This window comes from Hyla sarda, chromosome 1 (genome assembly GCF_029499605.1).
Source record: "Hyla sarda isolate aHylSar1 chromosome 1, aHylSar1.hap1, whole genome shotgun sequence".
NCBI lineage: Eukaryota > Metazoa > Chordata > Amphibia > Anura > Hylidae > Hyla > Hyla sarda.
Genome location: NC_079189.1, coordinates 257,421,704 through 257,448,965, shown reverse-complemented (window position 1 = coordinate 257,448,965; position 27,262 = coordinate 257,421,704). Strand labels below are relative to the sequence as shown.

General features: G+C 50.6%; 14 pseudogenes; all 14 read right to left on the bottom strand.

The window, feature by feature from the left end:
* Positions 1 to 1,992: 1,992 nt before the first annotated feature.
* Positions 1,993 to 2,112, bottom strand: LOC130338837 (5S ribosomal RNA; annotated as a pseudogene).
* Positions 2,113 to 8,178: 6,066 nt separating this feature from the next.
* Positions 8,179 to 8,298, bottom strand: LOC130352293 (5S ribosomal RNA; annotated as a pseudogene).
* Positions 8,299 to 8,986: 688 nt separating this feature from the next.
* Positions 8,987 to 9,106, bottom strand: LOC130313561 (5S ribosomal RNA; annotated as a pseudogene).
* Positions 9,107 to 9,188: 82 nt separating this feature from the next.
* LOC130352597 (5S ribosomal RNA) lies at positions 9,189 to 9,308 on the bottom strand (annotated as a pseudogene).
* A 1,281-nt stretch (positions 9,309 to 10,589) lies between these two features.
* LOC130349908 (5S ribosomal RNA) lies at positions 10,590 to 10,709 on the bottom strand (annotated as a pseudogene).
* Positions 10,710 to 13,379: 2,670 nt separating this feature from the next.
* LOC130313539 (5S ribosomal RNA) lies at positions 13,380 to 13,499 on the bottom strand (annotated as a pseudogene).
* A 1,481-nt stretch (positions 13,500 to 14,980) lies between these two features.
* Positions 14,981 to 15,100, bottom strand: LOC130349897 (5S ribosomal RNA; annotated as a pseudogene).
* Positions 15,101 to 17,143: 2,043 nt separating this feature from the next.
* On the bottom strand, positions 17,144 to 17,263 carry LOC130336307 (5S ribosomal RNA; annotated as a pseudogene).
* Positions 17,264 to 19,520: 2,257 nt separating this feature from the next.
* LOC130352969 (5S ribosomal RNA) lies at positions 19,521 to 19,640 on the bottom strand (annotated as a pseudogene).
* A 1,868-nt stretch (positions 19,641 to 21,508) lies between these two features.
* On the bottom strand, positions 21,509 to 21,628 carry LOC130349885 (5S ribosomal RNA; annotated as a pseudogene).
* Positions 21,629 to 22,500: 872 nt separating this feature from the next.
* LOC130317974 (5S ribosomal RNA) lies at positions 22,501 to 22,620 on the bottom strand (annotated as a pseudogene).
* Positions 22,621 to 23,093: 473 nt separating this feature from the next.
* On the bottom strand, positions 23,094 to 23,213 carry LOC130349874 (5S ribosomal RNA; annotated as a pseudogene).
* Positions 23,214 to 24,062: 849 nt separating this feature from the next.
* Positions 24,063 to 24,182, bottom strand: LOC130350801 (5S ribosomal RNA; annotated as a pseudogene).
* Positions 24,183 to 24,851: 669 nt separating this feature from the next.
* On the bottom strand, positions 24,852 to 24,971 carry LOC130337298 (5S ribosomal RNA; annotated as a pseudogene).
* Positions 24,972 to 27,262: the final 2,291 nt, after the last annotated feature.

Sequence of the window (27,262 nt, the reverse complement as noted above, 5' to 3'; positions counted from 1 at the left end):
AATGTCAACGGCAGCCGGGATTCCCAGCCAGTGTCCCATGCCGGTACCTACCGGGCCCTAAGATCTGTACCAGTCTGCGATCTGACGAGAGCAGGCGAGTTAAGCTTAGGATGGCCGTTGACATCTTCACACCTTGTATATTGTGAATTTAAGCATCAATAAATATTTTTATTAATCGGAGAGGAAGGCGGCAACAGAGCAAAATGTCAATGGCACCTTGGATTGCCAGCCAGTCACCCATGCCGGTAACTGCCGGGCAGTAGTCTGCGATCTGAGGAGAGCAGGCACGTTCAGGCTTAGGATGGCCGTTGACAGCTTCACACCCTGTGTATTGTGGATTTAAGCATCAATAAATCCTTTTCCGAATCGGAGCGGAAGGCGGCAACAGATTAAAATGTCAACTGCATCTGGGATTCCCAGCCAGTCTCCCATGCTGGTACTTACCAGGCCCTAAGCTGGGTAGCAGTCTGCGATCTGACGAGAGCAGGCGCATTCAGCTTAGGATGGCCATTGACAGCTTCATGATTTTTATACTGTGCATTTAAGCATCAATAAATCCTTTTCGGAATCGGAACGGAAGGCGGCAACAGAGCAAAATGTCAACTGCACCCGGGATTCCCAGCCAGTCTCCCATGCCGGTACTTACTGGGCCCTAAGCTGGGTAGCAGTCTGCGATCTGACGAGAGCAGGCGCGTTCAGCTTAGGATGGCCATTGACAGCTTCATGCTTTTTATACTGTGCATTTAAGCATCAATAAATCCTTTTCGGAATCGGAACAGAAGGTGCAACAGAGCATAATGTCAACTGCACCCGGGATTCCCAGCCAGTCTCCCATGCCGGTACTTACTGGGCCCTAAGCTGGGTAGCAGTCTGCGATCTGACGAGAGCAGGCGCGTTCAGCTTAGGATGGCCGTTGACATCTTCACACCTTGTATATTGTGAATTTAAGCATCAATAAATATTTTTATTAATCGGAGAGGAAGGCGGCAACAGAGCAAAATGTCAATGGCACCTTGGATTGCCAGCCAGTCACCCATGCCGGTAACTGCCGGGCAGCAGTCTGCGATCTGAGGAGAGCAGGCACGTTCAGGCTTAGGATGGCCGTTGACAGCTTCACACCCTGTGTATTGTGGATTTAAGCATCAATAAATCCTTTTCCGAATCGGAGCGGAAGGCGGCAACAGATTAAAATGTCAACTGCATCTGGGATTCCCAGCCAGTCTCCCATGCTGGTACTTACCAGGCCCTAAGCTGGGTAGCAGTCTGCGATCTGACGAGAGCAGGCGCGTTCAGCTTAGGATGGCCGTTGACAGCTTCACACTTTGTATACTGTGGATTTAAGCATCAATAAATAATTTTCGGAATCGGAGCAGAAACAGAGCAAAATGGCAACTGCACCCGGGATTCCCAGCCAGTCTCCCATGCTGGTACTTACCAGGCCCGAAGCTGGGTAGCAGTCTGCGATCTGACGAGAACAGGCGCATTCAGCTTAGGATGGCCATAGACATCTTCACACCCTGTATACTGTGGATTTAAGCATCAATAAATCCTTTTCGGAATCGGAGCGTAAGGCGGCAACAGAGCAAAATGTCAACGACACCTGGGATTCCCAGCCAGTCTCCCATGCTGGTATTTACCACGCCCTAAGCTGGGTATCAGTCTGCGATCTGACGAGAGCAGTCGCGTTCTGCTTAGGATGGCCGTTGACAGCTTCACCCCCTTTATATTGGGGATTTAAGCATCAATAAATAATTTTCCGAATCAAAGCGGAAGGCGGCAACAGATTAAATTGTCAACTGCACCCGGGATTCCCAGCCAGTCTCCCATGCTGGTACTTTCCAGGCCCTAAGCTGGCTAGCAGTCTGCGACCTGACGAGAGCAGGCGCGTTCAGCTTAGGATGGCCGTTGACAGCTTCACACTTTGTATACTGTGCATTTAAGCATCAATAAATCCTTTTCGGAATCGGAACGGAAGGCGGCAACAGAGCAAAATGTCAACAACACCTGTTATTCCCAGCCAGTCTCCCATGCTGGTACTTACCGGGCCCTAAGCTGGGTAGCAGTCTGCGATCTGACGAGAGCAGGCGCGTTCAGCTTAGGATGGCCGTTGACAGCTTCTTGATTTTTATATTGTGCATTTAAGCATCAATATATCCTTTTCGGAATCGGAACGGAAGGCGGCAACAGAGCAAAATGTCAACTGCATCCGGGATTCCCAGCCAGTCTCCCATGCTGGTACTTACCGGGCCCTAAGCTGGGTAGCAGTCTGCGATCTGACGAGAGCAGGCGCGTTCAGCATAGGATGGCCGTTGACAGCTTCTCGCCCTTTATACTGTTCATTTAGGCATCAATAAATCCTTTTCGGAATGGGAACGGAAGGCGGCAACAGAGCAAAATGTCAACGGCAGCCGGGATTCCCAGCCAGTTTCCCATGCTGGTACTTACCAGGCCCTAAGCTAGGTATCGGTCTGCGATCTGTCGAGAGCAGGCGCGTTCAGCTTAGGATGGCCGTTGACAGCTTCACACTTTGTATACTGTGCATTTAAGCATAAATAAATCCTTTTCGGAATCGGAACGGAAGGCGGCAACAGAGCAAAATGTCAACGGCAGCCGGGATTCCCAGCCAGTGTCCCATGCCGATACTTACCGGGCCCTAAGATCTGTACCAGTCTGCGATCTGACGAGAGCAGGCGAGTTAAGCTTAGGATGGCCGTCGACAGCTTCACACCTTGTATACTGTGGATTTAAGCATCAATAAATTCTTTTCGGAATCGGAGCGGAAGGCAGCAATAGAGCAAAATGTCAACGGCAACCGGGATTCCCAGCCAGTCTCCCATGCCAGTACCTACCGGGCCCTAAGCTAGAGCAGTCTGCGATCTGACGAGAGCAGGCGCGTTCAGCTTAGGATGGCCATTGAAAGCTTCATGCTTTTTATACTGTGCATTTAAGCATCAATAAATCCTTTTCGGAATCGGAGCGGAAGGCGTCAACAGATTAAAATGTCAACTGCACCCGGGATTCCCAGCCAGTCTCCCATGCTGGTACTTACTGTGCCCTTAGCTGGGTAGCAGTCTGCGATCTGACGAGAGCAGGCGCGTTCAGCTTAGGATGGCCATTGAAAGCTTCATGCTTTTTATACTGTGCATTTAAGCATCAATAAATCCTTTTCGGAATCGGAGCGGAAGGCGGCAACAGATTAAAATGTCAACTGCACCCGGGATTCCCAGCCAGTCTCCCATGCTGGTACTTACCGGGCTCTAAGCTGGGTAGCAGTCTGCGATCTGACGAGAGCAGGCACGTTCAGCTTAGGATGGCCGTTGACAGCTTCTCGCACTTTATACTGTGCATTTAAGCATCAATAAATCCTTTTCGGAATCGGAACGGAAGGCGGCAACAGAGCAAAATGTCAACGGCAGCCGGGATTCCCAACCAGTGTCCCATGCCGGTACTTACCGGGCCCTAAGATCTGTACCAGTCTGCGATCTGACAAGAGCAGGCACGTTAAGCTTAGGATGGCCGTCGACAGCTTCACACCTTGTATACTGTGGATTTAAGCATCAATAAATTCTTTTTGGAATCGGAGCGGAAGGCAGCAATAGAGCAATATGTCAACGGCACCCGGGATTCCCAGCCAGTCTCCCATGCCAGTACTTACCGGGCCCTAGGCTGGGTAGCAGTCTGCGATCTGACGAGAGCAGGCGCGTTCAGCTTTGGATGGCCATTGACAGCTTCATGCTTTTTATACTGTGCCTTTAAGCATCAATAAATCCTTTTCGGAATCGGAGAGGAAGGCGGCAACAGAGCAAAATGTCAATAGCACCTTGGATTGCCAGCCAGTCTCCCATGCCCGTACTTGCCGGGCAGCAGTCTGCGATCTGACAAGAACAGGCACATTCAGCTTAGGATAGCCGTAGACGGCTTCACACCCTGTATACTGTGGATTTAAGCATCAATAAATCCTTTTCGGAATCGGAGCGGAAGGCGGCTAAAGAGCAAAATGTCAACAACACCTGGGATTCCCAGCCAGTCTCCCATGCCGGTACTTACCGGGCCCTAAGCTGGGAAGCAGTCTGCGTTCTGACGAGAGCAGGCGCGTTCAGCTTAGGATGGCCGTTGACAGCTTCACGCCCTTTATACTGTGCATTTAAGCATCAATAAATCCTTTTCCGAATCGGAGCGGAAGGCGGCAACAGATTAAAATGTCAACTGCACCCGGGATTCCCAGCCAGTCTCCCATGCTGGTACTTACCAGGCCCTAAGCTGGGTAGCAGTCTGCGATCTGACGAGAGCAGGCGCGTTCAGCTTAGGATGGCCGTCGACTGCTTCACACCTTGTATACTGTGGATTTAAGCATCAATAAATTCTTTTCGGAATCGGAGCGGAAGGCAGCAACAGAGCAAAATGTCAACTGCACCCGGGATTCCCAGCCAGTCTCCCATGCCGGTACTTACTGGGCCCTAAGCTGGGTAGCAGTCTGCGATCTGACGAGAGCAGGCGCGTTCAGCTTAGGATGGCCGTTGACATCTTCACGCCTTGTATATTGTGGATTTAAACATCAATAAATATTTTTTTAATCGGAGAGGAAGGCGGCAAAGGAGCAAAACGTCTATGGCACCTTGTATTGCCAGCCAGTCTCCCATGCCGGTAACTGCCGGGCAACAGTCTGCGATCTGAGGAGAGCAGGCACGTTCAGGCTTAGGCTGGCCGTTGACAGCTTCACACCCTGTATATTGTGGATTTAAGCATCAATAAATCCTTTTCCGAATCGGAGCGGAAGGCGGCAACAGATTAAAATGTCAACTGCACCTGGGATTCCCAGCCAGACTCCCATGCTGGTACTTACCAGGCCCTAAGCTGGGTAGCAGTCTGCAATCTGACGAGAGCAGACACGTTCAGCTTAGGATGGCCGTTGACAGCTTCACACTTTGTATACTGTGGATTTAAGCATCAATAAAAAAAATTCGGAATCGGAGGAGAAACAGAGCAAAATGTCAACTGCACCCGGGATTCCCAGCCAGTCTCCCATGCTGGTACTTACCGGGCCCTAAGCTGGGTAGCAGTCTGCAATCTGACGAGAGCAGGCGCGTTCAGCTTAGGATGGCCATTAACAGCTTCATGCCCTTTATACTGTGCATTTAAGCATCAATAAATCCTTTTCTGAATCGGAGCGGAAGGCGGCAACAGATTAAAATGTCAACTGCACCCGGGATTCCCAGCCAGTCTCCCATGCTGGTACTCACCAGGCCCTAAGCTGGGTAGCAGTCTGCGATCTGACGAGAACAGGCGCATTCAGCTTAGCATGGCCGTAAACGTCTTCACACCCTGTATACTGTGGATTTAAGCATCAATAAATCCTTTTCGGAATCGGAACGGAAGGCGACAACAGAGCAAAATGTCAGCGGCAGCCGGGATTCCCAGCCAGTGTCCCATGCCGGTACTTACCGGGCCCTAAGATCTGTACCAGTCTGCGATCTGACGAGAGCAGGCGCGTTAAGTTTAGGATGGCCGTCGACAGCTTCACACCTTGTATACTGTGGATTTAAGCATCAATAAATTCTTTTCGGAATCGGAGCGGAAGGCGGCAACAGAGCAAAATGTCAACTGCACCCGGGATTCCCAGCCAGTCTCCCATGCCGGTACTTACTGGGCCCTAAGCTGGGTAGCAGTCTGCGATCTGACGAGAGCAGGCGCGTTCAGCTTAGGATGGCCGTTGACATCTTCACGCCTTGTATATTGTGGATTTAAGCATCAATAAATATTTTTTTAATCGGAGAGGAAGGCGGCAACAGAGCAAAATGTCAATGGCACCTTGGATTGCCAGCCAGTCTCCCATGCCGGTAACTGCCGGGCAGCAGTCTGCGATCTGAGGAGAGCAGGCACGTTCAGGCTTAGGATGGCCGTTGACAGCTTCACATCCTGTTTATTGTGGATTTAAGCATCAATAAATCCTTTTCGGAATCGGAGCGGAAGGCGGCAACATGTCAACTGCACCCGGGATTCCCAGCCAGTCTCCCATGCTGGTACTTATCAGGCCCGAAGCAGGGTAGCAGTCTGCGATCTGACGAGAACAGGCACATTCAGCTTAGGATGGCCGTAGACAACTTCACACCCTGTATACTGTGGATTTAAGCATCAATAAATCCTTTTCGGAATCGGAGCGTAAGGCGGCAACAGAGCAAAATTTCAACGACACCTGGGATTTCCAGCCAGTCTCCCATGCTGGTACTTACCGGGCTCTAAGCTGGGTTGCAGTCTGCGATCTGACGAGAGCAGGCACGTTCAGCTTAGGATGGCCGTTGACAGCTTCTCGCACTTTATACTGTGCATTTAAGCATCAATAAATCCTTTTCGGAATCGGAACGGAAGGCGGCAACAGAGCAAAATGTCAACGGCAGCCGGGATTCCCAACCAGTGTCCCATGCCGGTACTTACCGGGCCCTAAGATCTGTACCAGTCTGCGATCTGACAAGAGCAGGCACGTTAAGCTTAGGATGGCCGTCGACAGCTTCACACCTTGTATACTGTGGATTTAAGCATCAATAAATTCTTTTCGGAATCGGAGCGGAAGGCAGCAATAGAGCAAAATGTCAACGGCACCCGGGATTCCCAGCCAGTCTCCCATGCCAGTACTTACCGGGCCCTAGGCTGGGTAGCAGTCTGCGATCTGATGAGAGCAGGCGCGTTCAGCTTTGGATGGCCATTGACAGCTTCATGCTTTTTATACTGTGCATTTAAGCATCAATAAATCCTTTTCGGAATCGGAGAGGAAGGCGGCAACAGAGCAAAATGTCAATAGCACCTTGGATTGCCAGCCAGTCTCCCATGCCCGTACTTGCCGGGCAGCAGTCTGCGAACTGACAAGAACAGGTACATTCAGCTTAGGATAGCCGTAGACGGCTTCACACCCTGTATACTGTGGATTTAAGCATCAATAAATCCTTTTCGGAATCGGAGCGGAAGGCGGCTACAGAGCAAAATGTCAACAACACCTGGGATTCCCAGCCAGTCTCCCATGCTGGTACTTACCGGGCCCTAAGATGGGTAGCAGTCTGCGTTCTGACAAGAGCAGGCGCGTTCAGCTTAGGATGGCCGTTGACAGCTTCACGCCCTTTATACTGTGCATTTAAGCATCAATAAATCCTTTTCCGAATCGGAGCGGAAGGCGGCAACAGATTAAAATGTCAACTGCACCCGGGATTCCCAGCCAGTCTCCCATGCTGGTACTTACCGGGCCCTAAGCTGGGTAGCAGTCTGCGATCTGACGAGAGCAGGCGCGTTCAGCTTAGGATGGCCATTGACAGCTTCACACTTTGTATACTGTGGATTTAAGCATCAATAAATCCTTTTCGGAATCGGAACGGAAGGCGGAAACAGAGCAAAATGTCAACGGCAGCCGGGATTACCAGCCAGTGTCCCATGCCGGTACTTACCGGGCCCTAAGATCTGTACCAGTCTGCGATCTGACGAGAGCAGGCGCGTTAAGCTTAGGATGGCTGTCGACAGCTTCACACCTTGTATACTGTGGATTTAAGCATCAATAAATTATTTTCGGAATCGGAGCGGAAGGCGGCAACAGAGAAAAATGTCAACTGCACCCGGGATTCCCAGCCAGTCTCCCATGCCGGTACTTACTGGGCCCTAAGCTGGGTTGCAGTCTGCGATCTGACGAGAGCAGGCGCGTTCAGCTTAGGATGGCCGTTGACATCTTCACGTCTTGTATATTGTGAATTTAAGCATCAATAAATATTTTTATTAATCGGAGAGGAAGGCGGCAACAGAGCAAAATGTCAGTGGCACCTTGGATTGCCAGCCAGTCTCCCATGCCGGTAACTGCCGGGCAGTAGTCTGCAAACTGAGGAGAGCAGGCACGTTCAGGCTTAGAATGGCCGTTGACAGCTTTACACCCTGTGTATTGTGGATTTAAGCATCAATAAATCCTTTTCGGAATCGGAACGGAAGGCGGCAACAGAGCAAAATGTCAACGGCAGCCGGGATTCCCAGCCAGTGTCCCATGCCGGTACTTACCGGGCCCTAAGATCTGTACCAGTCTGCGATCTGACGAGAGCAGGCGCGTTAAGCTTAGGATGGCCGTCGACAGCTTCACACCTTGTATACTGTGGATTTAAGCATCAATAAATTATTTTCAGAATCGGAGCGGAAGGCGGCAACAGATTAAATTGTCAACTGCACCCGGGATTCCCAGCCAGTCTCCCATGCTGGTACTTTCCAGGCCCTAAGCTGGCTAGCAGTCTGCGATCTGACGAGAGCAGGCGCGTTCAGCTTAGGATGGCCGTTGACAGCTTCACACTTTGTATACTGTGCATTTAAGCATCAATAAATCCTTTTCGGAATCGGAACGGAAGGCGGCAACAGAGCAAAATGTCAACGACACCTGGGATTCACAGCCAGTCTCCCATGCTGGTACTTACCGGGCCCGAAGCTGGGTAGCAGTCTGCGATCTGACGAGAACAGGCGCATTCAGCTTAGGATGGCCATAGACATCTTCACACCCTGTATACTGTGGATTTAAGCATCAATAAATCCTTTTCGGAATCGGAGCGTAAGGCGGCAACAGAGCAAAATGTCAACGACACTTGGGATTCCCAGCCAGTCTCCCATGCTGGTATTTACCAGGCCATAAGCTGGATATCAGTCTGCGATCTGACGAGAGAAGGCGCGTTCTGCTTAGGATGGCCGTTGACAGCTTCACCCCCTTTATATTGGGGATTTAAGCATCAATAAATAATTTTCCGAATCGAAGCGGAAGGCGGCAACAGATTAAATTGTCAACTGCACCCAGGATTCCCAGCCAGTCTCCCATGCTGGTACTTTCCAGGCCCTAAGCTGGCTAGCAGTCTGCGATCTGACGAGAGCAGGCGCGTTCAGCTTAGGATGGCCGTTGACAGCTTCACACTTTGTATACTGTGCATTTAAGCATCAATAAATCCTTTTCGGAATCGGAACGGAAGGCGGCAACAGAGCAAAATGTCAACGACACCTGGGATTCCCAGCCAGTCTCCCATGCTGGTACTTACCGGGCCCTAAGCTGGGTAGCAGTCTGCGATCTGACGAGAGCAGGCGCGTTCAGCTTAGGATGGCCGTTGACAGCTTCTTGATTTTTATATTGTGCATTTAAGCATCAATATATCCTTTTCGGAATCGGAACGGAAGGCGGCAACAGAGCAAAATGTCAACTGCACCCGGGATTCCCAGCCAGTCTCCCATGCTGGTACTTACCGGGCCCTAAGCTGGGTAGCAGTCTGCGATCTGACGAGAGCAGGCGCGTTCAGCTTAGGATGGCCGTTGACAGCTTCTCGCCCTTTATACTGTTCATTTAGGCATCAATAAATCATTTTCGGAATGGGAACGGAAGGCGGCAACAGAGCAAAATGTCAACGGCAGCCGGGATTCCCAGCCAGTTTCCCATGCTGGTACTTACCAGGCCCTAAGCTATGTATCAGTCTGCGATCTGTCGAGAGCAGGCGCGTTCAGCTTAGGATGGCCGTTGACAGCTTCACACTTTGTATACTGTGCATTTAAGCATCAATAAATCCTTTTCGGAATCGGAACGGAAGGCGGCAACAGAGCAAAATGTCAACGGCAGCCGGGATTCCCAGCCAGTGTCCCATGCCGGTACTTACCGGGCCCTAAGATCTGTACCAGTCTGCGATCTGACGAGAGCAGGCGAGTTAAGCTTAGGATGGCCGTCGACAGCTTCACACCTTGTATACTGTGGATTTAAGCATCAATAAATTCTTTTCGGAATCGGAGCGGAAGGCAGCAATAGAGCAAAATGTCAACGGCAACCGGGATTCCCAGCCAGTCTCCCATGCCAGTACCTACCGGGCCCTAAGCTAGAGCAGTCTGCGATCTGACGAGAGCAGGCGCGTTCAGCTTAGGATGGCCATTGAAAGCTTCATGCTTTTTATACTGTGCATTTAAGCATCAATAAATCCTTTTCGGAATCGGAGCGGAAGGCGGCAACAGATTAAAATGTCAACTGCACCCGGGATTCCCAGCCAGTCTCCCATGCTGGTACTTACTGTGCCCTTAGCTGGGTAGCAGTCTGCGATCTGACGAGAGCAGGCGCGTTCAGCTTAGGATGGCCATTGACAGCTTCATGCTTTTTATACTGTGCATTTAAGCATCAATAAATCCTTTTCGGAATCGGAACGGAAGGCGGCAACAGAGCATAATGTAAACTGCACCCGGGATTCCCAGCCAGTCTCCCATGCCGGTAATTACTGGGCCCTAAGCTGGGTAGCAGTCTGCGATCTGACGAGAGCAAGCGCGTTCAGCTTAGGATGGCCGTTGACATCTTCACGCCTTGTATATTGTGGATTTAAGCATCAATAAATATTTTTATTAATCGGAGAGGAAGGCGGCAACAGAGCAAAATGTCAATGGCACCTTGGATTGCCAGCCAGTCTCCCATGCTGGTAACTGCCGGGCAGCAGTCTGCGATCTGAGGAGAGCAGGCACGTTCAGGCTTAGGATGGCCGTTGACAGCTTCACACCCTGTGTATTGTGGATTTAAGCATCAATAAATCCTTTTCCGAATCGGAGCGGAAGGCAGCAACAGATTAAAATGTCAACTGCACCCGGGATTCCCAGCCAGTCTCCCATGCTGGTACTTACCAGGCCCTAAGCTGGGTAGCAGTCTGCGATCTGACGAGAGCAGGCGCGTTCAGCTTAGGATGGCCGTTGACAGCTTCACGCTTTGTATACTGTGGATTTAAGCATCAATAAATAATTTTCGGAATCGGAGCAGAAACAGAGCAAAATGTCAACTGCACCCGGGATTCCCAGCCAGTCTCCCATGCTGGTACTTACCGGCCCGAAGCTGGGTAGCAGTCTGCGATCTGACGAGAACAGGCGCATTCAGCTTAGGATGGCCGTAGACATCTTCACACCCTGTATACTGTGGATTTAAGCATCAATAAATCCTTTTCGGAATCGGAGCGTAAGGCGGCAACAGAGCAAAATGTCAACGACACCTGGGATTCCCAGCCAGTCTCCCATGCTGGTACTTACCGGGCTCTAAGCTGGGTAGCAGTCTGCGATCTGACGAGAGCAGGCACGTTCAGCTTAGGATGGCCGTTGACAGCTTCTCGCACTTTATACTGTGCATTTAAGCATCAATAAATCCTTTTCCGAATCGGTGCGGAAGGCGGCAACAGATTAAAATGTCAACTGCACCCGGGATTCCCAGCCAGTCTCCCATGCCGGTACTTACTGGGCCCTAAGCTGGGTTGCAGTCTGCGATCTGACGAGAGCAGGCGCGTTCAGCTTAGGATGGCCGTTGACATCTTCACGCCTTGTATATTGTGAATTTAAGCATCAATAAATATTTTTATTAATCGGAGAGGAAGGCGGCAACAGAGCAAAATGTCAATGGCACCTTGGATTGCCAGTCAGTCTCCCATGCCGGTAACTGCCGGGCAGTAGTCTGCAAACTGAGGAGAGCAGGCACGTTCAGGCTTAGGATGGCCATTGACAGCTTTACACCCTGTGTATTGTGGATTTAAGCATCAATAAATCCTTTTCGGAATCGGAACGGAAGGCGGCAACAGAGCAAAATGTCAACGGCAGCCGGGATTCCCAGCCAGTGTCCCATGCCGGTATTTACCGGGCCCTAAGATCTGTACCAGTCTGCGATCTGACGAGAGCAGGCGCGTTAAGCTTAGGATGGCCGTCGACAGCTTCACACCTTGTATACTGTGGATTTAAGCATCAATAAATTATTTTCGGAATCGGAGCGGAAGGCAGCAATAGAGCAAAATGTCAACAGCAACCGGGATTCCCAGCCAGTCTCCCATGCCAGTACTTACCGGGCCCTAAGCTAGGTAGCAGTCTGCGATCTGACGAAAGCAGGCACGTTCAGCTTAGGATGGCCATTGACAGCTTCATGATTTTTATACTGTGCATTTAAGCATCAATAAATCCTTTTCGGAATCGGAACGGAAGGCGGCAACAGAGCAAAATTTCAACTGCACCCGGGATTCCCAGCCAGTCTCCCATGCCAGTACTTACTGGGCCCTAAGCTGGGTAGCAGTCTGCGATCTGACGAGAGCAGGCGCGTTCAGCTTAGGATGGCCATTGACAGCTTCATGCTTTTTATACTGTGCATTTAAGCATCAATAAATCCTTTTCGGAATCGGAACAGAAGGCGCAACAGAGCATAATGTCAACTGCACCCGGGATTCCCAGCCAGTCTCCCATGCCGGTACTTACTGGGCCCTAAGCTGGGTAGCAGTCTGCGATCTGACGAGAGCAGGCGCGTTCAGCTTAGGATGGCCGTTGACATCTTCACACCTTGTATATTGTGGATTTAAGCATCAATAAATATTTTTATTAATCGGAGAGGAAGGCGGCAACAGAGCAAAATGTCAATGGCACCTTGGATTGCCAGCCAGTCACCCATGCTGGTAACTGCCGGACAGTAGTCTGCGATCTGAGGAGAGCAGGCACGTTCAGGCTTAGGATGGCCGTTGACAGCTTCACACCCTGTGTATTGTGGATTTAAGCATCAATAAATCCTTTTCCGAATCGGAGCGGAAGGCGGCAACAGATTAAAATGTCAACTGCATCTGGGATTCCCAGCCAGTCTCCCATGCTGGTACTTACCAGGCCCTAAGCTGGGTAGCAGTCTGCGATCTGACGAGAGCAGGCGCGTTCAGCTTAGGATGGCCGTTGACAGCTTCACACTTTGTATACTGTGGATTTAAGCATCAATAAATAATTTTCGGAATCGGAGCAGAAACAGAGCAAAATGGCAACTGCACCCGGGATTCCCAGCCAGTCTCCCATGCTGGTACTTACCAGGCCCGAAGCTGGGTAGCAGTCTGCGATCAGACGAGAACAGGCGCATTCAGCTTAGGATGGCCATAGACATCTTCACACCCTGTATACTGTGGATTTAAGCATCAATAAATCCTTTTCGGAATCGGAGCGTAAGGCGGCAACAGAGCAAAATGTCAACGACACCTGGGATTCCCAGCCAGTCTCCCATGCTGGTATTTACCAGGCCCTAAGCTGGGTATCAGCCTGCAATCTGACGAGAGCAGGCGCGTTCTGCTTAGGATGGCCGTTGACAGCTTCACCCCCTTTATATTGGGGATTTAAGCATCAATAAATAATTTTCCGAATCGAAGCGGAAGGCGGCAACAGATTAAATTGTCAACTGCACCCGGGATTCCCAGCCAGTCTCCCATGCTGGTACTTTCCAGGCCCTAAGCTGGCTAGCAGTCTGCGATCTGACGAGAACAGGCGCGTTCAGCTTAGGATGGCCGTTGACAGCTTCACACTTTGTATACTGTGCATTTAAGCATCAATAAATCCTTTTCGGAATCGGAACGGAAGGCGACAACAGAGCAAAATGTCAACGACACCTGGGATTCCCAGCCAGTCTCCCATGCTGGTACTTACCGGGCCCTAAGCTGGGTAGCAGTCTGCGATCTGACGAGAGCAGGCGCGTTCAGCTTAGGATGGCCGTTGACGGCTTCTTGATTTTTATATTGTGCATTTAAGCATCAATATATCCTTTTCGGAATCGGAACGGAAGGCGGCAACAGAGCAAAATGTCATCTGCACCCGGGATTCCCAGCCAGTCTCCCATGCTGGTACTTACCGGGCCCTAAGCTGGGTAGCAGTCTGCGATCTGACGAGAGCAGGCGCGTTCAGCTTAGGATGGCCGTTGACAGCTTCTCGCCCTTTATACTGTTCATTTAGGCATCAATAAATCCTTTTCGGAATGGGAACGGAAGGCGGCAACAGAGCAAAATGTCAACGGCAGCCGGGATTCCCAGCCAGTTTCCCATGCTGGTACTTACCAGGCCCTAAGCTAGGTATCAGTCTGCGATCTGTCGAGAGCAGGCGCGTTCAGCTTAGGATGGCCGTTGACAGCTTCACACTTTGTATACTGTGCATTTAAGCATCAATAAATCCTTTTCGGAATCGGAACGGAAGGCGGCAACAGAGCAAAATGTCAACGGCAGCCGGGATTCCCAGCCAGTGTCCCATGCCGGTACTTACCGGGCCCTAAGATCTGTACCAGTCTGCGATCTGACGAGAGCAGGCGAGTTAAGCTTAGGATGGCCGTCGACAGCTTCACACCTTGTATACTGTGGATTTAAGCATCAATAAATTCTTTTCGGAATCGGAGCGGAAGGCAGCAATAGAGCAAAATGTCAACGGCAACCGGGATTCCCAGCCAGTCTCCCATGCCAGTACCTACCAGGCCCTAAGCTAGAGCAGTCTGCGATCTGACGAGAGCAGGCGCATTCAGCTTAGGATGGCCATTGAAAGCTTCATGCTTTTTATACTGTGCATTTAAGCATCAATAAATCCTTTTCGGAATCGGAGCGGAAGGCGGCAACAGATTAAAATGTCAACTGCACCCGGGATTCCCAGCCAGTCTCCCATGCTGGTACTTACTGTGCCCTTAGCTGGGTAGCAGTCTGCGATCTGACGAGAGCAGGCGCGTTCAGCTTAGGATGGCCATTGACAGCTTCATGCTTTTTATACTGTTCATTTAAGCATCAATAAATCCTTTTCGGTTCGGAACGGAAGGCGGCAACAGAGCATAATGTAAACTGCACCCGGGATTCCCAGCCAGTCTCCCATGCCGTAATTACTGGGCCCTAAGCTGGGTAGCAGTCTGCGATCTGACGAGAGCAAGCGCGTTCAGCTTAGGATGGCCGTTGACATCTTCACGCCTTGTATATTGTGGATTTAAGCATCAATAAATATTTTTATTAATCGGAGAGGAAGGCGGCAACAGAGCAAAATGTCAATGGCACCTTGGATTGCCAGCCAGTCTCCCATGCTGGTAACTGCCGGGCAGCAGTCTGCGATCTGAGGAGAGCAGGCACGTTCAGGCTTAGGATGGCCGTTGACAGCTTCACACCCTGTGTATTGTGGATTTAAGCATCAATAAATCCTTTTCCGAATCGGAGCGGAAGGCAGCAACAGATTAAAATGTCAACTGCACCCGGGATTCCCAGCCAGTCTCCCATGCTGGTACTTACCAGGCCCTAAGCTGGGTAGCAGTCTGCGATCTGACGAGAGCAGGCGCGTTCAGCTTAGGATGGCCGTTGACAGCTCCACGCTTTGTATACTGTGGATTTAAGCATCAATAAATAATTTTCGGAATTGGAGCAGAAACAGAGCAAAATGTCAACTGCACCCGGGATTCCCAGCCAGTCTCCCATGCTGGTACTTACCCGGCCCGAAGCTGGGTAGCAGTCTGCAATCTGACGAGAACAGGCGCATTCAGCTTAGGATGGCCGTAGACATCTTCACACCCTGTATACTGTGGATTTAAGCATCAATAAATCCTTTTCGGAATCGGAGCGTAAGGCGGCAACAGAGCAAAATGTCAACGACACCTGGGATTCCCAGCCAGTCTCCCATGCTGGTACTTACCGGGCTCTAAGCTGGGTAGCAGTCTGCGATCTGACGAGAGCAGGCACGTTCAGCTTAGGATGGCCGTTGACAGCTTCTCGCACTTTATACTGTGCATTTAAGCATCAATAAATCCTTTTCCGAATCGGTGCGGAAGGCGGCAACAGATTAAAATGTCAACTGCACCCGGGATTCCCAGCCAGTCTCCCATGCCGGTACTTACTGGGCCCTAAGCTGGGTTGCAGTCTGCGATCTGACGAGAGCAGGCGCGTTCAGCTTAGGATGGCCGTTGACATCTTCACGCCTTGTATATTGTGAATTTAAGCATCAATAAATATTTTTATTAATCGGAGAGGAAGGCGGCAACAGAGCAAAATGTCAATGGCACCTTGGATTGCCAGTCAGTCTCCCATGCCGGTAACTGCCGGGCAGTAGTCTGCAAACTGAGGAGAGCAGGCACGTTCAGGCTTAGGATGGCCGTTGAAAGCTTTACACCCTGTGTATTGTGGATTTAAGCATCAATAAATCCTTTTCGGAATCGGAACGGAAGGCGGCAACAGAGCAAAATGTCAACGGCAGCCGGGATTCCCAGCCAGTGTCCCATGCCGGTACTTACCGGGCCCTAAGATCTGTACCAGTCTGCGATCTGACGAGAGCAGGCGCGTTAAGCTTAGGATGGCCGTCGACAGCTTCACACCTTGTATACTGTGGATTTAAGCATCAATAAATTATTTTCGGAATCGGAGCGGAAGGCAGCAATAGAGCAAAATGTCAACAGCAACCGGGATTCCCAGCCAGTCTCCCATGCCAGTACTTACCGGGCCCTAAGCTAGGTAGCAGTCTGCGATCTGACGAAAGCAGGCGCGTTCAGCTTAGGATGGCCATTGACAGCTTCATGATTTTTATACTGTGCATTTAAGCATCAATAAATCCTTTTCGGAATCGGAACGGAAGGCGGCAACAGAGCAAAATGTCAACTGCACCCGGGATTCCCAGCCAGTCTCCCATGCCGGTACTTACTGGGCCCTAAGCTGGGTAGCAGTCTGCGATCTGACGAGAGCAGGCGCGTTCAGCTTAGGATGGCCATTGACAGCTTCATGCTTTTTATACTGTGCATTTAAGCATCAATAAATCCTTTTCGGAAACGGAATGGAAGGCGGCAACAGAGCAAAATGTCAACTGCACCCGGTATTCCCAGCCAGTCTCCCATGCCGGTACTTACTGGGCCCTAAGCTGGGTAGCAGTCTGCGATCTGACGAGAGCAGGCGCGTTCAGCTTAGGATGGCCATTGACATCTTCACGCCTTGTATATTGTGGATTTAAGCATCAATAAATAATTTTTTAATCGGAGAGGAAGGTGGCAACAGAGCAAAATGTCAATGGCACCTTGGATTGCCAGCCAGCCTCCCATGCCGGTAACTGCCGGGCAGCAGTCTGCGATCTGAGGAGAGCAGGCACGTTCAGGCTTAGGATGGCCGTTGACAGCTTCACACCCTGTGTATTGTGGATTTAAGCATCAATAAATCCTTTTCCGAATCGGAGCGGAAGGCGGCGATGTGACGAGAGCAGGCGCGTTCAGCTTAGGATGGCCGTTGACAGCTTCTCGCCCTTTATACTGTGCATTTAGGCATAAATAAGCTTTGGATGGCCGTCAACAGCTTCACACCTTGTATACTGTGGATTTAAGCATCAATAAATTATTTTCGGAATCGGAGCGGAAGGCAGCAATAGAGCAAAATGTCAACGGCACCTGGGATTCCCAGCCAGTCTCCCATGCCAGTACTTACCGGGCCCTAAGCTGGGTAGCAGTCTGCGATCTGACGAGAGCAGGCGCGTTCAGCTTAGGATGGCCATTGACAGCTTCATGCTTTTTATACTGTGCATTTAAGCATCAATAAATCCTTTTCGGAATCGGAGAGTAAGGCGGCAACAGAGCAAAATGTCAATAGCACCTTGGATTGCCAGCCAGTCACCCATGCCCGTACTTGCCGGGCAGCAGTCTGCGATCTGACAAGAACAGGCACATTCAGCTTAGGATAGCCGTAGACGGCTTCACACCCTGTATACTGTGGATTTAAGCATCAATAAATCCTTTTCGGAATCGAAGCGGAAGGCGGTTACAGAGCAAAATGTCAACAACACCTGGGATTCCCAGCCAGTCTCCCATGCTGGTACTTACCGGGCCCTAAGCTGGGTAGCAGTCTGCGATCTGACGAGAGCAGGCGCGTTTAGCTTAGGATGGCCGTTGACAGCTTCACGCCCTTTATACTGTGCATTTAAGCATCAATAAATCCTTTTCCGAATCGGAGCGGAAGGCGGCAACAGATTAAAATGTCAACTGCACCCGGGATTCCCAGCCAGTCTCCCATGCTGGTACTTACCAGGCCCTAAGCTGGGTAGCAGTCTGCGATCTGACGAGAGCAGGCGCGTTCAGCTTAGGATGGCCATTGACAGCTTCACACTTTGTATACTGTGGATTTAAGCATCAATAAATCCTTTGCGGAAGCGGAAGGCGGAAACAGAGCAAAATGTCAACGGCAGCCGGGATTCCCAGCCAGTGTCCCATGCCGGTACTTACTGGGCCCTAAGCTGGGTAGCAGTCTGCGATCTGACGAGAGCAGGCGCGTTCAGCTTAGGATGGCCGTTGACATCTTCACGCCTTGTATATTGTGGATTTAAACATCAATAAATATTTTTTTAACCGGAGAGGAAGGCGGCAACAGAGCAAAATGTCAATGGCACCTTGGATTGCCAGCCAGTCTCCCATGACGGTAACTGCCGGGCAGCAGTCTGCGATCTGAGGAGAGCAGGCACGTTCAGGCTTAGGATGGCCGTTGACAGCTTCACACCCTGTATATTATGGATTTAAGCATCAATAAATCCTTTTCCGAATCGGAGCGGAAGGCGGCAACAGATTAAAATGTCAACTGCACCCGGGATTCCCAGCCAGTCTCCCATGCTGGTACTTACCAGGCCCTAAGCTGGGTAGCAGTCTGCGATCTGACAAGAGCAGGCGCGTTCAGCTTAGGATGGCCGTTGACAGCTTCACGCCCTGTATATTGTGGATTTAAGCATCAATAAATATTTTTATTAATCGGAGAGGAAGGCGGCAACGGAGCAAAATGTCAATGGCACCTTGTATTGCCAGCCAGTCTCCCATGCCGGTAACTGCCGGGCAATAGTCTGCGATCTGAGGAGAGCAGACACGTTCAGGCTTAGGATGGCCGTTGACAGCTTCACACCCTGTATATTGTGGATTTAAGCATCAATAAATCCTTTTCCGAATCGGAGCGGAAGGCGGCAACAGATTAAAATGTCAACTGCACCTGGGATTCCCAGCCAGTCTCCCATGCTGGTACTTACCAGGCCCTAAGCTGGGTAGCAGTCTGCGATCTGACGAGAGCAGGCGCGTTCAGCTTAGGATGTCCGTTAACAGCTTCACGCCCTTTATACTGTGCATTTAAGCATCAATAAATCCTTTTCCGAATAGGAGCGGAAGGCGGCAACAGATTAAAATGTCAACTGCACCCGGGATTCCCAGCCAGTCTCCCATGCTGGTACTTACCAGGCCCTAAGCTGGGTAGCAGTCTGCGATCTGACGAGAGCAGGCACGTTCAGCTTAGGATGGCCGTTGACAGCTTCACACTTTGTATACTGTGGATTTAAGCATCAATAAAAAAAATTCGGAATCGGAGGGGAAACAGAGCAAAATGTCAACTGCACCCGGGATTCCCAGCCAGTCTCCCATGCTGGTACTTACCAGGCCCGAAGCTGGGTAGCAGTCTGCGATCTGACAAGAACAGGCGCATTCAGCTTAGGATGGCCGTTGACAGATTCTCGCCCTTTATACTGTGCATTTAGGCATCAATAAATCCTTTTCGGAATTGGAACGGAAGGCGGCAACAGAGCAAAATGTCAACGGCAGCCGGGATTCCCAGCCAGTGTCCCATGCCGGAACTTACCGGGCCCTAAGATCTGTACCAGTCTGCGATCTGACGAGAGCAGGCGCGTTAAGCTTAGGATGGCCGTCGACAGCTTCACACCTTGTATGCTGTGGATTTAAGCATCAATAAATTATTTTCGGAATCGGAGCGGAAGGCAGCAATAGAGCAAAATATCAACGGCACCCGGGATTCCCAGCCAGTCTCCCATGCCAGTACTTACCGGGCCCTAAGCTGGGTAGCAGTCTGCGATCTGACGAGAGCAGGCGCGTTAAGCTTAGGATGGCCGTCGACAGCTTCACACCTTGTATGCTGTGGATTTAAGCATCAATAAATTATTTTCGGAATCGGAGCGGAAGGCAGCAATAGAGCAAAATATCAACGGCACCCGGGATTCCCAGCCAGTCTCCCATGCCAGTACTTACCGGGCCCTAAGCTGGGTAGCAGTCTGCGATCTGACGAGAGGAGGCACGTTCAGGTTAGGATGGCCGTTGACAGCTTCACACTTTGTATACTGTGGATTTAAGCATCAATAAAAAAAAATCGGAATCGGAGGGGAAACAGAGCAAAATGTCAACTGCACCCGGGATTCCTAGCCAGTCTCCCATGCTGGTACTTACCAGGCCCGAAGCTGGGTAGCAGTCTGCGATCTGACAAGAACAGGCGCATTCAGCTTAGGCTGGCCGTTGACAGATTCTCGCCCTTTATACTGTGCATTTAGGCATCAATAAATCCTTTTCGGAATTGGAACGGAAGGCGGCAACAGAGCAAAATGTCAACGGCAGCCGGGATTCCCAGCCAGTGTCCCATGCCGGAACTTACCGGGCCCTAAGATCTGTACCAGTCTGCGATCTGACGAGAGCAGGCGCGTTAAGCTTAGGATGGCCGTCGACAGCTTCACACCTTGTATACTGTGGATTTAAGCATCAATAAATTATTTTCGGAATCGGAGCGGAAGGCAGCAATAGAGCAAAATATCAACGGCACACGGGATTCCCAGCCAGTCTCCCATGCCAGTACTTACCGGGCCCTAAGCTGGGTAGCAGTCTGCGATCTGACGAGAGCAGGCGCGTTCAGCTTAGGATGGCCGTTGACATCTTCACTCTTTGTATACTGTGGATTTAAGCATCAATAAATATTTTTTTTAATCGGAGAGGAAGGCGGCAACAGATCAAAATGTCAATAGCACCTTGGATTGCCAGCCAGTCTCCCATGCCCGTACTTGCCGGGCAGCACTCTGCGATCTGACAAGAACAGGCTCATTCAGCTTAGGATAGCCGTAGACGGCTTCACACCCTGTATATTGTGGATTTAATAAATCCTTTTCGGAATCGGAGCAAAATGTCTACAGAGCTACAGAGCAAAATGTCAACAACACCTGAGATTCCCAGCCAGTCTCCCATGCTGGTACTTACCGGGCCCTAAGCTGGGTAGCAGTCTGCGATCTGACGAGAGCAGGCGCGTTTAGCTTAGGATGGCCGTTGACAGCTTCACGCCCTTTATACTGTGCATTTAAGCATCAATAAATCCTTTTCCGAATCGGAGCGGAAGGCGGCAACAGATTAAAATGTCAATTGCACCCGGGATTCCCAGCCAGTCTCCCATGCTGGTACTTACCAGGCCCTAAGCTGGGTAGCAGTCTGCGATCTGACGAGAGCAGGCGCGTTCAGCTTAGGATGGCCATTGACAGCTTCACACTTTGTATACTGTGGATTTAAGCATCAATAAATCCTTTGCGGAATCGGAACGGAAGGCGGAAACAGAGCAAAATGTCAACGGCAGCCGGGATTCCCAGCCAGTGTCCCATGCCGGTACTTACTGGGCCCTAAGCTGGGTAGCAGTCTGCGATCTGACGAGAGCAGGCGCGTTCAGCTTAGGATGGCCGTTGACATCTTCACGCCTTGTATATTGTGGATTTAAACATCAATAAATATTTTTTTAACCGGAGAGGAAGGCGGCAACAGAGCAAAATGTCAATGGCACCTTGGATTGCCAGCCAGTCTCCCATGACGGTAACTGCCGGGCAGCAGTCAGCGATCTGAGGAGAGCAGGCACGTTCAGGCTTAGGATGGCCGTTGACAGCTTCACACCCTGTATATTGTGGATTTAAGCATCAATAAATCCTTTTCCGAATCGGAGCGGAAGGCGGCAACAGATTAAAATGTCAACTGCACCCGGGATTCCCAGCCAGTCTCCCATGCTGGTACTTACCAGGCCCTAAGCTGGGTAGCAGTCTGCGATCTGACGAGAGCAGGCGCGTTCAGCTTAGGATGGCCGTTGACAGCTTCACGCCCTGTATATTGTGGATTTAAGCATCAATAAATATTTTTATTAATCGGAGAGGAAGGCGGCAACGGAGCAAAATGTCAATGGCACCTTGTATTGCCAGCCAGTCTCCCATGCCGGTAACTGCCGGGCAACAGTCTGCGATCTGAGGAGAGCAGGCACGTTCAGGCTTAGGATGGCCGTTGACAGCTTCACACCCTGTATGTTGTGGATTTAAGCATCAATAAATCCTTTTCCGAATCGGAGCGGAAGGCGGCAACAGATTAAAATGTCAACTGCACCTGGGATTCCCAGCCAGTCTCCCATGCTGGTACTTACCAGGCCCTAAGCTGGGTAGCAGTCTGCGATCTGACGAGAGCAGGCACGTTCAGCTTAGGATGGCCGTTGACAGCTTCACACTTTGTATACTGTGGATTTAAGCATCAATAAAAAAAATTCTGAATCGGAGGAGAAACAGAGCAAAATGTCAACTGCACCCGGGATTCCCAGCCAGTCTCCCATGCTGGTACTTACCAGGCCCGAATCTGGGTAGCAGTCTGCGATCTGACGAGAAGAGGCGCATTCAGCTTAGGATGGCCGTTGACAGCTTCTCGCCCTTTATACTGTGCATTTAGGCATCAATAAATCCTTTTCGGAATTGGAACGGAAGGCGGCAACAGAGCAAAATGTCAACGGCAGCCGGGATTCCCAGCCAGTGTCCCATGCCGGAACTTACCGGGCCCTAAGATCTGTACCAGTCTGCGATCTGACGAGAGCAGGCGCGTTAAGCTTAGGATGGCCGTCGACAGCTTCACACCTTGTATACTGTGGATTTAAGCATCAATAAATTATTTTCGGAATCGGAGCGGAAGGCAGCAATAGAGCAAAATATCAACGGCACCCGGGATTCCCAGCCAGTCTCCCATGCCAGTACTTACCGGGCCCTAAGCTGGGTAGCAGTCTGCGATCTGACGAGAGCAGGCGCGTTCAGCTTAGGATGGCCGTTGACATCTTCACTCTTTGTATACTGTGGATTTAAGCATCAATAAATATTTTTTTTAATCGGAGAGGAAGGCGGCAACAGATCAAAATGTCAATAGCACCTTGGATTGCCAGCCAGTCTCCCATGCCCGAACTTGCCGGGCAGCAGTCTGCGATCTGACAAGAACAGGCACATTCAGCTTAGGATAGCCGTAGACGGCTTCACACCCTGTATATTGTGGATTTAATAAATCCTTTTCGGAATCGGAGCAAAATGTCTACAGAGCTACAGAGCAAAATGTCAACAACACCTGAGATTCCCAGCCAGTCTCCCATGCTGGTACTTACCGGGCCCTAAGCTAGGTAGCAGTCTGCGATCTGACGAGAGCAGGCGCGTTCAGCTTAGGATGTCCGTTAACAGCTTCACGCCCTTTATACTGTGCATTTAAGCATCAATAAATCCTTTTCCGAATAGGAGCGGAAGGCGGCAACAGATTAAAATGTCAACTGCACCCGGGATTCCCAGCCAGTCTCCCATGCTGGTACTTACCAGGCCCTAAGCTGGGTAGCAGTCTGCGATCTGACGAGAGCAGGCGCGTTCAGCTTAGGATGGCCGTTGACAGCTTCTCATTTTGTATACTGTGCATTTAAGCATCAATAAATCCTTTTCGGAATCGGAACGGAAGGCGGCAACAGAGCAAAATGTCAACGGCAGCCGGGATTCCCAGCCAGTGTCCCATGCCGGTACTTACCGGGCCCTAAGATCTGTACCAGTCTGCGATCTGACGAGAGCAGGCGCGTTCAGCTTAGGATGGCCATTGACAGCTTCATGCTTTTTATACTGTGCATTTAAGCATCAATAAATCCTTTTCGGAAACGGAATGGAAGGCGGCAACAGAGCAAAATGTCAACTGCACCCGGTATTCCCAGCCAGTCTCCCATGCCGGTACTTACTGGGCCCTAAGCTGGGTAGCAGTCTGCGATCTGACGAGAGCAGGCGCGTTCAGCTTAGGATGGCCATTGACATCTTCACGCCTTGTATATTGTGGATTTAAGCATCAATAAAAAATTTTTTAATCGGAGAGGAAGGTGGCAACAGAGCAAAATGTCAATGGCACCTTGGATTGCCAGCCAGCCTCCCATGCCGGTAACTGCCGGGCAGCAGTCTGCGATCTGAGGAGAGCAGGCACGTTCAGGCTTAGGATGGCCGTTGACAGCTTCACACCCTGTGTATTGTGGATTTAAGCATCAATAAATCCTTTTCCGAATCGGAGCGGAAGGCGGCGATCTGACGAGAGCAGGCGCGTTCAGCTTAGGATGGCCGTTGACAGCTTCTCGCCCTTTATACTGTGCATTTAGGCATAAATAAGCTTTGGATGGCCGTCAGCAGCTTCACACCTTGTATACTGTGGATTTAAGCATCAATAAATTATTTTCGGAATCGGAGCGGAAGGCAGCAATAGAGCAAAATGTCAACGGCACCAGGGATTCCCAGCCAGTCTCCCATGCCAGTACTTACCGGGCCCTAAGCTGGGTAGCAGTCTGCGATCTGACGAGAGCAGGCGCGTTCAGCTTAGGATGGCCATTGACAGCTTCATGCTTTTTATACTGTGCATTTAAGCATCAATAAATCCTTTTCGGAATCGGAGAGTAAGGCGGCAACAGAGCAAAATGTCAATAGCACCTTGGATTGCCAGCCAGTCACCCATGCCCGTACTTGCCGGGCAGCAGTCTGCGATCTGACAAGAACAGGCACATTCAGCTTAGGATAGCCGTAGACGGCTTCACACCCTGTATACTGTGGATTTAAGCATCAATAAATCCTTTTCGGAATCGAAGCGGAAGGCGGTTACAGAGCAAAATGTCAACAACACCTGGGATTCCCAGCCAGTCTCCCATGCTGGTACTTACCGGGCCCTAAGCTGGGTAGCAGTCTGCGATCTGACGAGAGCAGGCGTGTTCAGCTTAGGATGGCCGTTGTACGCTTCACATTTTGTATACTGTGGATTTAAGCATCAATAAATAATTTTCGGAATCGGAGCAGAAACAGAGCAAAATGTCAACTGCTCCCAGGATTCCCAGCCAGCCTCCCATGCCGGTACTTACCAGGCCCGAAGCTGGGTAGCAGTCTGCGATCTGACAAGAACAGGCGCATTCAGCTTAGGATGGCCGTAGACATTTTCACAACCTGTATACTGTGGATTTAAGCATCAATAAATCCTTTTCGGAATCGGAGCGAAAGGCGGCAACAGAGCAAAATGTCAACGACACCTGGGATTCCCAGCCAGTCTCCCATGCTGGTACTTACCGGGCCCTAAGCTGGGTAGCAGTCTGCGATCTGACGAGAGCAGGCGAGTTCAGCTTAGGATGGCCGTTGACAGCTTCTCGCCCTTTATACTGTGCATTTAAGCATCAATAAAACCTTTTCGGAATCGGAACGGAACGGAAGGCGGCAACAGAGCAAAATGTCAACGGCAGCCGGGATTCCCAGCCAGTGTCCCATGCCGGTACTTACCGGGCCCTAAGATCTGTACCAGTCTGCGATCTGACGAGAGCAGGCGCGTTAAGCTTAGGATGGCCGTCGACAGCTTCACACCTTGTATACTGTGGATTTAAGCATCAATAAATTATTTTCGGAATCGGAGCGGAAGGCAGCAATAGAGCAAAATGTCAACGGCACCTGGGATTCCCAGCCAGTCTCCCATGCCAGTACTTACCGGGCCCTAAGCTGGGAAGCAGTCTGCGATCTGACAAGAGCAGGCGCGTTCAGCTTAGGATGGCCGTTGACATCTTCACGCCTTGTATACTGTTGATTTAAGCATCAATAAATATTTTTTTTAATCGGAGAGTAAGGCGGCAACAGATCAAAATGTCAATAGCACCTTGGATTGCCAGCCAGTCTCCCATGCCCGTACTTGCCGGGCAGCAGTCTGCGATCTGACAAGAACAGGCGCATTCAGCTTAGGATAGCCGTAGACGGCTTCACACCCTGTATATTGTGGATTTAAGCATCAATAAATCCTTTTTGGAATCGGAGCAAAATGTCTACAAAGCTACAGAGCAAAATGTCAACAACACCTGAGATTCTCAGCCAGTCTCCCATGCTGGTACTTACCGGGCCCTACGCTGGGTAGCAGTCTGCAATCTGACGAGAGCAGGCGCGTTCAGCTTAGGATGGCCATTAACAGCTTCATGCCCTTTATACTGTGCATTTAAGCATCAATAAATCCTTTTTCGAATCGGAGCGGAAGGCGGCAACAGATTAAAATGTCAACTGCACCCGGGATTCCCAGCCAGTCTCCCATGCTGGTACTTACCAGACCCTAAGCTGGGTAGCAGTCTGCGATCTGACGAGAGCAGGCGCGTTCAGCTTAGGATGGCCGTTGACAGCTTCACACTTTGTATACTGTGCATTTAAGCATCAATAAATCCTTTTCGGGAACGGAACGGAAGGCGGCAACAGAGCAAAATGTCAGCGGCAGCCGGGATTCCCAGCCAGTGTCCCATGCCGGTACATACCGGGCCCTAAGATCTGTACCAGTCTGCGATCTGACGAGAGCAGGCGCGTTAAGTTTAGGATGGCCGTCGACAGCTTCACACCTTGTATACTGTGGATTTAAGCATCAATAAATTCTTTTCGGAATCGGAGCGGAAGGCGGCAACAGAGCAAAATGTCAACTGCACCCGGGATTCCCAGCCAGTCTCCCATGCCGGTACTTACTGGGCCCTAAGCTGGGTAGCAGTCTGCGATCTGACGAGAGCAGGCGCGTTCAGCTTAGGATGGCCGTTGACATCTTCACGCCTTGTATATTGTGGATTTAAGCATCAATAAATATTTTTTTAATCGGAGAGGAAGGCGGCAACAGAGCAAAATGTCAATGGCACCTTGGATTGCCAGCCAGTCTCCCATGCCGGTAACTGCCGGGCAGCAGTCTGCGATCTGAGGAGAGCAGGCACGTTCAGGCTTAGGATGGCCGTTGACAGCTTCACACCCTGTTTATTGTGCATTTAAGCATCAATAAATCCTTTTCCGAATCTGAGCGGAAGGCGGCAACAGACTAAAATGTCAACTGCACCCGGGATTCCCAGCCAGTCTCCCATGCTGGTACTTACCAGGCCCTAAGCTGGGTAGCAGTCTGCGATCTGACGAGAGCAGGTGCATTTAGCTTAGGATGGCCGTTGACAGCTTCACACTTTGTATACTGTGGATTTAAGCATCAATAAATAATTTTCGGAATCGGAGCAGAAACAGAGCAAAATGTCAACTGCACCCGGGATTCCCAGCCAGTCTCCCATGCTGGTACTTATCAGGCCCGAAGCAGGGTAGCAGTCTGCGATCTGACGAGAACAGGCACATTCAGCTTAGGATGGCCGTAGACAACTTCACACCCTGTATACTGTGGATTTAAGCATCAATAAATCCTTTTCGGAATCGGAGCGTAAGGCGGCAACAGAGCAAAATGTCAACGACACCTGGGATTCCCAGCCAGTCTCCCATGCTGGTACTTACCGGGCCCTAAGCTGGGTAGCAGTCTGCGATCTGCCGAGAGAAGGCGCGTTCAGCTTAGGATGGCCGTTGACAGCTTCACGCCCTTTATACTGTGCATTTAAGCATCAATAAATCCTTTTCCGAATCGGAGCGTAAGGCGGCAACAGATTAAAATGTCAAC